This window comes from Arvicanthis niloticus, chromosome 29 (genome assembly GCF_011762505.2).
Source record: "Arvicanthis niloticus isolate mArvNil1 chromosome 29, mArvNil1.pat.X, whole genome shotgun sequence".
In the NCBI taxonomy this organism is placed as follows: Eukaryota; Metazoa; Chordata; class Mammalia; order Rodentia; family Muridae; genus Arvicanthis; species Arvicanthis niloticus.
The window spans coordinates 509402-522779 of record NC_133437.1 but is presented as its reverse complement, the minus strand read 5'-3'; the positions used below and the strand labels follow the sequence as shown (position 1 = coordinate 522779).

The 13378-nt window shown below is 43.0% G+C and overlaps 1 long non-coding RNA gene across 2 annotated transcripts in view; it reads right to left on the bottom strand.

Moving 5' to 3' along the window:
• The window catches only part of LOC143440265 (uncharacterized), a 29878-nt gene extending 16882 nt beyond the window's left edge, over nt 1-12996 (bottom strand). Inside the window, exon 1 of one of the 2 annotated variants that reach the window (XR_013108058.1) lies at nt 12809-12996. This is a non-coding gene — a long non-coding RNA (uncharacterized LOC143440265). The remainder of the gene's footprint in view (nt 1-12808) is intronic. The other variant, XR_013108057.1, reaches the window with a different exon arrangement.
• Between the last annotated feature and the right edge of the window lie 382 nt (nt 12997-13378).

Here is a 13378-nt window from a genome sequence, read left to right as displayed (position 1 = left end):
GTCTCTATTTCTAGCTCTAGCTCTACCTCTATATCTCCATATTCATATTTATATCCATATCTATATCTATCATATATCTATATCTATACCTATATTTATGTCTATATATATTGAAAGAAAAAGAAATTGATATTTCTAAATATTTCATGTATTTATAATACAAACTTTCAACCTATGACACAGATATGTATATAGTTTAAATGAATATGTCCTACCTTGGTCAGCAATGCTCCCCCAAAGAGTCATAGGGTATCTGATAAAATACTAACACCAGGCTTGAGAAGCCCTCTTTTAATTGATGGTCAGGGTTTACTAAGAGACTTCTAAAACTGATAGGCTACAGTAGAACCTGTACAGTCCTTAGTGGAACCACTCTGCTAAGGTGGAAGGTAAAGCTTCCTTTCTGAAGACATCATGCACTTTAGACATAGGTCAAGAGGACCCAAGCTAATTAAAAAGCCTCTTCCCTGAGTAGTAGCTTCCAGTATATGAGAAGGAGCCATAGCAGCTTCCCAACACTCCTACCAATATTTGACAATTGTAAACTACCACAATGATCAGCCTGGCATGGCTATTTTATGGGTGCAGTGGCATTTATAACTTTGTGTTAACCAGCAACCCTCTACTTTTGTCAACCTGCTCAAGGGAAAAATCATTTTAATACTGTAACCCTAGCCAGGAGTCATGAAGTCATAGATCTTGGAAGAGAACCTATTCCTTCATGTTTTCTAAATGAACCTAATCTTCAGCTACACTATAAATATGTTTTTATACATTCCCATAAGTGCAGTCCACATTCCTCATCAAGGAAACTTGCACAGACTGTTACCATTACAAAGTCACAACCAATCAAAATGCAGAGTTTCCCATCCCAGTCTCAACACATATATATCTACAAAACAACTCCTGCACCTAAGTCTCTTTTCTCATTGTGAGAAAAGAGTAGAATGTGTGCAAAGTCCAGAGAGCCAGGAAATTTGCTGTGAGATTGTGTTTCCTAGAAATATCAGAGATGCTAAATCCATTAAGAAGGCTCACCTATATACCTAAACAAAAGCAATAACAACAGGCATGCTAACATAAAGAAAATACACATGAGAACTCAACCTTAGAACTACATACACTTAAAGAATTGTGTGAGTAGGAGAAATAATTTTCCCCAGGAGACAAGCACAACAGTTTGATATCTAATTAGAAAATTTCAGTCTTGAAAATAATATAAATACAAATAGCATGATACAGACTGAGCAAGTTATGTTCTTAGGAATAATATATAAATATCAACAATCAAAGAGAAAGAAGTCATGAATTTGAAATAGGTATCTCATAAATTTGACAGGTACATGGAAGGATTTGGAGAGAGGAAGGAGGACAAGAAATTGATACAGTTGTGTTCTCAATAGGTAAAAGTAAAAAAGGGAACTAAAATTTATCTAAAATTAAAAATATATAAGTAAACAAACAAAATGTGTATGTTAAGATATAGTAAATACAAAGGTCCAGGGACTAAAAACACCTGCATAAAATATACTAATGAGGTCCTGAGTAGTATGGCTTGTTGGGTGGTTCCTGGGTTGTGGGTGTTCTGCCACACCCCCAGAACCCAGGCCCCTGACTGGAAGTCTAATCTCCATTCAATCTGCACCATTCAGAAACCTGGGCACAGGTGGAGGGCGTGATTAACAGGTCTCCACCTCCAGAGATTAAAATATTAATGAGTTATCTAAAGGCCAGGGGGCATAGCTAATTAAGTTCTTCCCTCTCCTCTTCCCCCTTCTTATAAAAACCAGGCTCCCCTGGCTTTTGGCAGGGAAACTGTGAACCATCTATACCCATTCACCATGCCATGAACAATAAAAGCCTTGGAAAACTCCTGGACTCCATGTGTCTCCTGGCCTTGCTGCCAGGTTCCCAGCCTTTGGAACCCTGAACCTTCCCAAGGCAGCTGCTGACCCACCCATGGTGGCTGCATGAATGTGGGACCCTCCACTGGTGGTGTGGGAAGCCCGCCCGGGACCTCACTGCTAGACCTTGCTACTTTTTCGTCACCGCTGGACTACCCTGCATAGTTTTTTTTCCCCACAGCCGGCACCTAATATGGGGCATAGAACACTCACACAGCTACAAGAACGATGTTGGCCAAGTCTGCTATATTTTCTGTGAAGCATGACTCCAGAATTCTTCCTGTCCTCTCTCAACGCATGCCGTCACGTTCCCTGCCTGTATTCTGTCAGCTGTCCAAAGACCCCCAGATGGTGGCCAATCTTGGTGCATGGACCTGTCACCATGCGCCCCCTAAGTCTCTGTCCTGCTGTGCATCCACCCCCCGTGGTGGCTTGGGCCCAGAATGGAGATTCTCATTGAGAGCCCTGCACCCACCCCTGCTAAACTCAGGCTGAGTTCACTCCCCTCCCAAGTGTGAGCTCTGCTGAGTCCGCTTGGTGTGGTGTGAGTGTGCCTACTTCACTTCTGCTCCTCTGTGGTAGACCCAACCTCCCTGAGACATCCACCCCTGAAATCCACACCCACACTTGGAGCATGACCTACATTTCCCACAAGTGGTGGACAATGTGTGCAGAGCCAGCTCAAGTGCCTCCTGCTGGCACCTGCAAAAAATGTGAGTAACATCTCTCTGTGTTCACCCTCCCCCCTTTCTCTCTCTGTATCTTTGCTACAGTCTAACTCCTGCCTAGTTCAAAATGACTAGGTCTCTCTCCCCATGTGTTCTCCAGCTCAAGGGCAATATGGCAGCGGCTTTCTAGCCCCCCACTCTTCCCATTCCCCCAGCTCCACAGACTGCTTCTTCACAGCTAACAGCTGTCCTTCAAGCCACAGCACCTGCTGTAACCCTTGTTCTAAGATTCTTTCCCTTGGTTGAAAGACTCCTTCTCATGGCTGAGACTGTCCTCTCTCTCAAGATCACTGGCTCCAAACTCTCGTCCTTTGCACACTGCCAGGTAGCTTCTTCCCCTGCTCCCCATCATTTGCAACAGGCTACAGCTATTTGGCTTAGCCTGCTTGCCTGAAGCAACAGGACAGGACCCTGCTGGCTACCCAGCCCTATGTTCCTTAGCCAGTGTATACTTCCCCTCCCCCTCAGTCATTTGCAGCTGGCTAAAGCTACCTGGCTCAACCAGCTTGCCTGAAATGGCAGGTTTAAAATCCTGCCTGCATCCTTTGCCCCTGTGTTCCTCACAGTTTCTTTCTCATGGCTAAAAACACCAGGCTGGACCTGGTTGCTGCCTGCCAATTTCTCTCAACAGCTGCCTGGCTCCAATCCAGCTTCCATGTGTTTTCCCCATAGACACAGACTTTCACTCTTTCTGACTCTTAGCTCTTCTATCAAGCCCCAATGCTTCTTGCTTTGAACATTTCTTCAAGGTTGGCCTTTTCTCTTCTTCTCTACATTTAAAATTTACCAGCTACTGGAAGGTCCACTCAACCCAGAGCCACAGAGGAACAACTGAACTCAGAGCGTCGGACAACATATCTGGAGATATTCTAGAGGAGACACTGCACCCAGAACAGCAGACACCTAGCTGGACTGCTACCTTGGAGGCACCATATCCTGAGGCACTGTAGTCAGTGCAGCTGGAAAAGATCACAGAGACATCTGGACCCCTAGGAGATCAGACACAAGCTAGATAACTGGAAAGGCAGGCTCAGTCAAAGACAGCAAGTACAGGCAGCACTAGAGTTAACCAGATGGCAAAAGGCAAGTGCAAGAACGTAAGCAACAGAAACCAAAGTTACATGGCATCATCAGAACCCAGCTCCCCCATCAGAGCAAGCCCTGAACACCCCATCACACCAGAAAAGCAGGATTCAGAATTAAAATCACTTCTCATGATAATGATAGAGGGCTTTAAGAAAGACATAAATAACACTCTCAATGAAATTAAGGAGAGCACTGGTAGACAGATAGAAACCCTTAAAGAGGAAACACAAAAATCCCTTAAGGAATTGCAAGAAAATGCAACCAAACAAGAGAAGGAATTAAACAAAACCATATAGGATCTAAAAATGGAAGTAGAAACAATAAAGAAATCACAAAGGGACAATACCCTGGAGATAGAAAACCTAAAAAAAAGATCAGGAGTCATAGACACAAGTATCACCAACAGAATACAAGAGATGAAAGAGAGAATCTCATGTGCAGAAGATACCATGGAAAACATTGACACAACTGTCAAAGAAAATGCAAAATACAAAAAGCTACTAACCCAAAATATACAAGAAATCCAAGACACAATGAGAAGGCCAAACCTAAGGATAATAGGTATAGATGAGGAGGAAGACTCCCAACTTAATGAACCAATAAATATCCTCAACAAAATTATACAGGAAAACTTCCCTAACCTAAAGAAAGAGATGTCCATAAACATACAAGAAGCCTACAGAACTCCAAATAGTTTAGACCAGAAAAGAAATACTTCCCACCATATAATAGTCAAAACATCAAATGTACAAAACAAAGAAAAAATACTAAAAGCAGTAAGGGAAAAGGCAAATTAACATATAAAGGCAGACCTATAAGAATTACACCAGACTTCTCACCAGAGACCATAAAAGCCAGAAGATCCTGGACCCATATCATACAGACCCTAAGAAAACACAAATGCCAGCCCAGACTACTATACCCAGCAAAACTGTGAATCATTATTGATGAAGAAACCAAAATATTCCATGACAAATCCAAATTCACACAGTATCTCAACACAAATCCAGCACTTCAAAGAATAATTGGTGGAAAAATCCAACACAAGGAGGGAAACTACAACCTAGAAAAAACAAGAAAGTAATCTTCCAAAAGCCTTAAAAGAAGGTAGCTACACAAACATATCTCCACTGCCAATAACAAAAATAACAGGAAACAACATTCATTTCTCCTTAATATCTCTTAATATCAATGGACTCAATTCTCCAATAAAAAGACATAGACTATCAGACTGGATATGTAAGCAGGACCCAACATTTTACTGCATTCAGAAAACACACCTTTGTGAAAAAGACAGGCACTACCTCAGAGTAAAAGGTTGGAAAACAATCTTCCAAGCAAATGGTCCCAAGAAACAAGCTGGAGTAGCAATTCTAATATCAAATAAAGTCAGTTTTCAAACAGAAGTAATCAAAAAAGATAAAGACAAAATACAACATCCCTTCATGTTAAAAGTCTTGGAAAGATTAGGAATTCAAGGTCCATACCTAAACATAGTAAAAGCAATATACAGCAAGCCAGTAGCAAAAAAAAAAAAAAAAAAAAAAAAAAAAAAAAGCCAGGATCAAAAGTGAGTATTTTAGTTAGAAGAGATGACAGAGGTTCTGGTTAGTGAACAAAATGATGGACTGGGTATTAGGACTATCTTGTACCTCATTGGTACAATTAGGAATAAGTATGCTCTAACTGTATTTTGAGAGAAAAGTTTTACTTTAACAGGAAGAGTGATATGTAGGAGGAGCTAAGTGGAAAGGAGTATTGAGAGGAAGAGATGGAGTAAGGAGAGAAGATGAAGGAGAGGAGAAGCTAGGTGATGAGAGAGAGAAAGAGAGAGGGGCATGGAGGCAGATGTTCACAGGTCTCCAACAGTCAAAGATAGTTTTTATATCTAGGTTGGGTATTGGGTTACGCTTCTGATTGAGCATTACCAAACTTATAAATCCTTTGAATAACATTTTAAAAAAATTGTATAAAAGCAAAAAGGAAAGGGGGGGCATGGGACAGGGGTTCTCTAGGGAGGGGAAATGGGGAAAGTGGATGGCATCTTAAATGTAAATAAAATAAAATAAGAAAATAAAATAAAATAAAATAAAATAAAATTTACCGGCTAAGAAAAAAGAAAAAGAACAGGAAATACAGGGGGTCTCTCTGCTGAAACATCCAGAAACCATGTGGCAGAACAGCAACCTCGTGGAGAAGCAAGCCCTTCCCCCCACTGCTTCTTCTCCCCAACCAGAAGACCTGCAATGTTCCTGTTTTTCTTTTTTTTATTAGATATTTTATTTAAACTTCAGATGCCATCCACTTTCCCCATGCCCCCCTTAGAAAACAACTATCCCATGCTCCCTTTTCCTTTTTGCACTTATACATTTTTTAAAAAAATGTTAATCAAAGACTTTATAAGTTTGGTATTGCTCAATCAGAGGTGTAACCCACTACCCAACCTAGATATATCAACTATCTTAAACTGATGGAGATACATGAACATCTGCCTCCCTGTCTCCCCCCTCTTTCTCTCTCTCATCACCTAGCTTCTCCTCTTCTTCTTCTCTTCCTCTTCTTACTCCTTCTCTTCCTCTCAGTACTCCTCCCACCTTAGCTCCTCCTACATATAACCCTTCCTGTTAAAATGAAACTTTTCTCTCAAAATACAATTAGAGCATAATTATGCCGATTTGTACCAGTGAGGTAGAAGGTAGTCCTAATACCCAGTCCATCATTTTGTTGACTAACCAGAACCTCTGGCATCTATTCTAACTAAAACACTTAGTTCTGAACCTGGCTTTAGGAATGTCAGCTGACGACCATCCACTCAAATCATTTCTCTCAAGGCAAATAGCCAGGACTGGCTATGAGGCTATAAGTTTTCAACCCTGTCAGAAATCCAGGATGACTGAGTTAACTATAATTGTGGGAAGCACAAAGCATAGCTTCTAAAACTTAGCCAATTTATAGAGAACTTTGAACACCTGGACACTTGTTCTACTTCAAAACGTTGGAGCGTCTGTTCTTCCGCCTTCTGGCCCAGGATCATCTGACAGACCTTAGTACTGCAGAATTATTAAGGGCTGATTACTCTGTCTAGGCAGATAGAATCAGTCAACTATTCTGCAAGTGTGTCCTTTTCTGGACAGTAATTTGTCTGTAGAAGGAAAGAGGCACTTCTTGTCTGGTGGCTGTCTCACCACAACTGGAGTAACTCCAAGGATGCTCAATTTCTTCTTAGAATCCAAGACAGGAAACTGTTAGGAGCAGACAGGTCTCTAATAAAAATGAACATTAATACAGAAATGTTTGTGATGTCAATTCTGTGGATTTCTGATGTTTTGAAAACCAACTATCCATGTAAGGTAATCTGGACTGTTGCCTGTTAACTCCACTCAGCTATTTCTAAATAAAACATAGAAAACACCCTTATAATAAACTCCAAGTCATGAATTTGCTATAGTCCCTTAACTCACAGGCTGACCATCTCAAATCAGTTTAAAAAGTTAAAGAAGGACTGGGTCTAAGCCTTGTATTCCTAAATGTGTTATACTGGTACAATGCCTATGAGAGTAACAATATTCATCTCACTCTTATATCAATAAGAAGCTCATGCCAATGAAAACCTTAAAATTTGTAATCAAAGTAAATTGGTGCCATTTAAGAATTTATATCTTCATCTTGATACTAATTATACAGATTTCTACTAATAGGTTATGGCTATGCAATTAACCCCTAGCTAATCCTCTCTATTTCCACAAAACCACTACTTTTCCCTAGAAAGACAGCCCAACATTTACCACCTTAGTCCCCAAGCCCAGGGAATAGGGGTGCTGACTCTTCATTAGCTTCTTCAAGCTTATTATGGGCATTGAGATATTAGAAGAGGCATGGGGGGAGAGCAAATTGACAAGCCTCTGATGCTGTGTCTTCACTGCCTCCAGATGGAATTCCCGGACCTCAGAGGTTTGAGCAGGTCTGCCCAGCTTGCTTGTTGAGTAGATACACCAAGGCTGATCATTCTGCAATATACAATTCTCAAAACAAATTTTAGTATCAAGATAGTTTTTTTTAAGAGGGCTGACATTTTATTAAGAATGTTGGTCCTAACTGCTTTTCTTTTTGTCCCTCTTTTGTTGGATATAATATTTACATTTCAAATTTTAACCCCTTACCGAATTCCCCACCACCACCCAGGAACCCCTTATCCCATCCCCCCTCCTCCTGCTTCTATGAGGGTGTTCACCCACCTACTTCCCAATCCCTCTCCCCACCCTCAGGCACCCCCCCAATCAGTGCTCAGCCTCCAAGGTACCAATGACCTTGTCTCCCACCTATGACCAACACGGCCATCCTCCCCTACAAATACAGCTAGAGTCATGTGTCTCTCCATATGTGCTCCGAGGCTGGTGGTTTAGACCCTGGGGAGCTCTGGCTGGTTGGTATTGTTGCTCTCCTCATGGGGCCACCAACCCTTAAGGCTCCTTCAGTTTACTCTCTAACTCTTCCAATGGGACCTTTGATCAGATTAATGGATAGCTTCAAGTATCTGTCTCTGGGTATGTCAGACTCTGGGGGACCTCTAAGGAGACAGCCTTATCAGGTTGCTGTCAGCTTTCCCTTCCTGACATCCATATCAGCATCTATTTTTGGTGATTGCACATGGAATGAATACCCAGGAGTGTTCCACGCCCCTTCCGAATCCCCTCGCCAGCAAGAGAGACACGGGAGGCAGTGTTCGGGTAGTTACTACAGCGAGGCTTTATTCTTGTATCAGCTAAAGCAGAAGACCTCAAGCCCGGAAAAGGCACTGCTTATATGCACCCTAGAGTGTCATGTTCACTTCTGATTTGCTGTTCACTCATCACCCCATATTACGCCCCGGGATGGGCAGTGACCTGGCGCGCTTTCGCCTCTTGCACCTGTGCAGTTTAGTTGTTTACTTGTGGGAGCACCGGATGCCAGCGCCATCTTGTAATGGCGAATGTTGTCACCACTCGCCACGGCTTCCTACATTTCCCCCTTTCTATTTTATTAAGATGGAACAGCCTTTTGCCTATCAAGCACGGCACCAACTCAGTAAGGAAAAGCAGAGGCCTGATCCCCTGTGCAAAATGAGATATTGTAATGGGTTTCTTCTCTTGTCGTCATGTAATGAGTAATACTTCCCATACCCATTTCAATGTCTTTTGTCGGGGAAAGGGAGCCTCCACCCTGGGGCACCACCAGGGGAGGAGGTTTCTTGGCATCAAACCTTTGTGCAATCAGGCATACTTTCGGGAAATCTATCCACACTCATGGAACATTCCCTGTCGAGTACCCACTCGCAAACACCTCTAAATATTCAGGTACCACAGTTATTCAGGCAAGGGCTGGCTAGACTTAGACCTCTCATCGACCTAGTGCAATGGGCTGAACCCTTGGAGTGCATCGACTCAGGGTCTCAGTCATCAGTTACTTTCTTAGCATAGATAGCCAAATTTCAGGGGAAGATCCTTGTTCCAAGGCTATGAGTGCTTTGGCGATAGCGACCTTGTCACGTTTTTGTTGGGCTCTGAGCTTGCAGAACGAACCATAACATGAACACTAATCCACAACATAGGGCTGCACCAAACAGGCCTGTCCCCACCCTTTCCTTAAAGAAAGAAAAGGCAGAAGAAATTCAAGAAAGTCCTTTAACGATGGAGGGATCCAGGTGGGTGGAGTTGACAAGAATAATTTCTCTGTGAAGTTGTTCAAGAAGATTACCAAAATTTTCAGACCAATTTCCTGAAAGATATAAGGACAATTTACGTGAGAGATTGGCTGCTTTTGTAAAGTTTTCGTATTGAATGTTGGTAATACACAAAGCTCCAAATTTCTTTTCACAGCCAATTTATGTCAACTGAAATAATATATCCAGTCTTTCCTCAACCAAATCTAATCTCTGATTGAGTATCATAATACCTCCTTTCAATTCTGCTGTGGAGGAAGAGTGGGTAGCCATTGCCTGGCTAACTCTTTCTGCCAAATATTGACAAATTCAGTGGTTTGTACTTGGTGAAACATGGCAATAGCTCCAATGGTAACACCGTCTGCTCCGAGCATAATAGCTGTGACAATGGCTGCCATTATATCAAAATCTCTCTTCTGTCAAGGTCCCAGACGTCTGAACGGGGATAGGGATCCATTGTGGTATTCTGGCTTTTAGGACCTGCTTATAGACAAGAGGAGACCAGCACTGGGACATAAAGCAAGTTACTTTGGTACAAGTATTAAAGGAGTGGTTGGATAAGATGAAAAGAAATGGAGGATACACACAAACTGGAGTGAGGCATTAATTCGCTCGGTATAGTTAAAGGTATAGGAGAAATTCTGTTTAGCAGAAGTGGCGCCTTTTAAGAAGGCAAGGGCATAGGTTTTGGAAAAGCAGATAGGATAGCCCATCTAAATTCACTATATATATATACTAGGAACCCAAGCTTGGAGAATCCATGTAGCGATCAAAAGCATTCATAGGGGAACCCACTGAGGAATCATCATCCACAACTGTGAGGCGTCGCGTCAGGTATTCTGGCAACCAAAATGGGTTGTCTTCTTCCTGTGGAAAAACACAAACTGCTCCCCTGTATCTTATTAAAATAGGATCTGGGCCTTTCCATTGACCAGTCAAAACATCTTTCCATTTTATCATTTCTTTTGGCCTAGTTGGTTCCAGGCAATGGCGATCAGCTGCCGTGTTGCCCTGACTGTCCAAATTCAAAAAATTAAGAGTAAAAAGTGCCAGAGAGACAATAATCCATGGCACCGTGGGCAGAGCTTCCTCAACTTCTCCTTTTTGTTTTATCAAATAAGTTTTAAGTGTACAATGAGCATGCTAATGATGCCCTGACCCTGAGGGTTGTAAGGAAGACTTGTCAGGTGTGTCACCTCCATTTGGTGACAAAATTGTCCAAACTTTTAAGAAGTGTAGGCTGGTCCATTGTCAGTTTTAAGGATTTTAGGCTTTCCTCAGGCACTCCAAGCCTCGAGACAATGTTGAATAACATGGGCCGTCTTTTCTCTGGTCAATGGAGAGGCAAACATAACTCCAGAACAGGTATCAATGGAGACATGCAAATATTGTAATTTGCCAAAGGATGGGATGTGGGTAACATTCATTTGCCAGATCTGTAATGGCCTAATTCCCCGAGGGGTAATTCCAGTATGGGGAACAGGTAGGAATTGACAGCAGTTTTGGCATTGAGTCACGATATCTCTAAGCTCCTTTCTAGTGATGTTAAATCGACATTGTAGTGTCTCAGCTGTCACATGAAACCTTTTATGAAAGGCTTTACCCAAGTCCAATTTTGGCGAAAGGGCAATTGCAATCAACTTTGTGGCTCGATCTGCCAGGTCATTTTCACTGGACATAGGTCCCGGTAAGCCTGAGTGAGCCCTAATATGAGTTATAAAGACTGGGAATCTTCACTTAGCCAGGGTAAGCTGAATCTTTTGAAAAACTTCTACAAGTCTGCTAGATGTCTTAATTAACTCAGCAACTTCTAATGCTTTTACTGCACTAACCACATAGAAGGAATCTGAAACAATATTTAAGGGACCTGGAAAAATTTCCAGAACCTCTAACACCACTAAACATTCCAAAATTTGAGGTGAGGTTTCATGGTGTTGTTTGGATGTGACCTTGTTATTAACTACAGGCAAAGCACTTAATAGCAGGCCGTGGCTGGGGTCTATCGCATCCCTGACCTTGTAGAAGGACAGCAGCCATTTCTAAGTTTGCTGCTGTAAGTCCGGCATTAGTAAAGGGACCTCCCAAGCCGCGACAGGCTCTCAACCAGTCTTGTAACCCTCTGTTCCAACGAGGGGCAATGACTGTGGGGCATTCCGCTGTAGCATTTTCAAAGACCATTTGTTCTATCAATGGCATCACCTGTTCCAGGTCACCAAAAATCCTACCCGCTGCCTCGGTCATTCAGGCCACAAAATCAGAAAAAGACTTATTAGATGTCTGAATTATCTTGGACAAATAAAGGTTACTGCCTTCCTTCCTAGGGAGAGACTTCCATGCCTTTATTGCAGCTGATGCTATCTGTGCGTAGACCTGCCAGGGATGAGTGGTCTGGTCGTTTGCGTGTACTCCAACTCCAGCCAGCATGTCAAAAGTCCATAATTGTTGACCCTCAATTCTTGCATTAGCTCTGGCTTGTGCTTGTAACTGCTCATGCCAGAGTGCTTTCCATTCCAAATATTGGCCCATATTGGTAAGTACTGCCTTCACTGTGTCCTGCCAGTCTCCTAGCATCATAGCAGCTGCATTTAATCTCTCCACTTGGGATATGGTAAAATTAGAGCCAATTCCATATGCATGTACTGCCTCAGCTAATTCTTTGACCTGCCTATACTCTACTGGGGCATGAACACGGGCTCCCTCTGCCCCTTCAAAGACCGGAAATGCCAGCTGTAGCTGTCTCTGATCTCCTGGGCTGAGAAATGAATTAGAGATGCTGCCTGGGGCGTTGGCCTGAGGCAAGGGCGGGGCCGAGGTACTCAAGGTCTTTCTTAGTCTTATCTCAGGACGGTTATTTTTTGGTCCATATCTGTTTTTTTCATAGGCAGCTGCCTCTTCCTCTAGGCTTTCTTCCTCTCCTTACGTTAGATCTTCTTCGGAGCTGCTAAGGTCTATGGTGGCAAGCTCCTTAATGGGGTAATGGGGGGGAGTCCTTTTGACCTCCACTCTCTCTTCAACAGCCGGTGAAGGGTCCTTATTCTTAACAGGCCCTGCAGTGGCCTCTGTTTCTTTTGAGTACTCTCCCTTTTTACCAGACTCCTGGGTCTGCTTCTTTTGTCCAGGCCTTCTTGCCTGCTTCCCTTTCCCAGGCTCCTTGGCCTTATCTTTTTCCCCAGGCTCCCTGGCCTGATGCCAGCTAACACGCTCTGTTTCTGATACACTGGAGTGGACCTCTTCTAAAACCTCTTGACTTGCATTAATAGCTGTGCTGCAAGCTGGATCTTCACAACACAAATAAGCTAAAAATGAAAGCAACACAAGCAAGAGGCCAACTAGTGCAGCAGTGGCAATGGGTGAAAATCCGCTCTCAACCAAGGCTTCCACCCCAAACATACCTCTCAGAGACGTACCTCGATCCTGTAGTCTTTTAACCTGCCCTGAGTCTCGGGGGGGTCTCCACGGCGCCTTGAAGTTCCCGGGTTTCAGCACCAGATGTTCCGCGCCCCTTCCGAATCCCCTCACCAGCAAGAGAGACACGGGAGGCAGTGTTCGGGTAGTTACTACAACGAGGCTTTATTCTTGTATCAGCTGAAGCAGAAGACCCCAAGCCCGGAAAAGGCACTGCTTATATGCACCCTAGAGTGGTGTGTTCACTTCTGATTGGCTGTTCACTCATCACCCCATATTACACCCCGGGATGGGCAGTGACTTGGTGCGCTTTTGCCTCTTACACCTGCACAGTTTAGTTGTTTACTTGTGGGAGCACCAGGTGCCAGCGCCATCTTGTAATGGCGATTGTTGTCACCGCTCACCGAAGCTCCCTACAGAAATCCCCCACTATTATTGTGTGAGGTGCAATGTATGCTTTGAGCTTTAGTAAAGTTTCTTTTATGTATGTGGTTGCCTTTGCATTTGGAGCATTGATGTTCAGAATGGAGAGTTCATTTTTTAGATTTTTTTTTGTT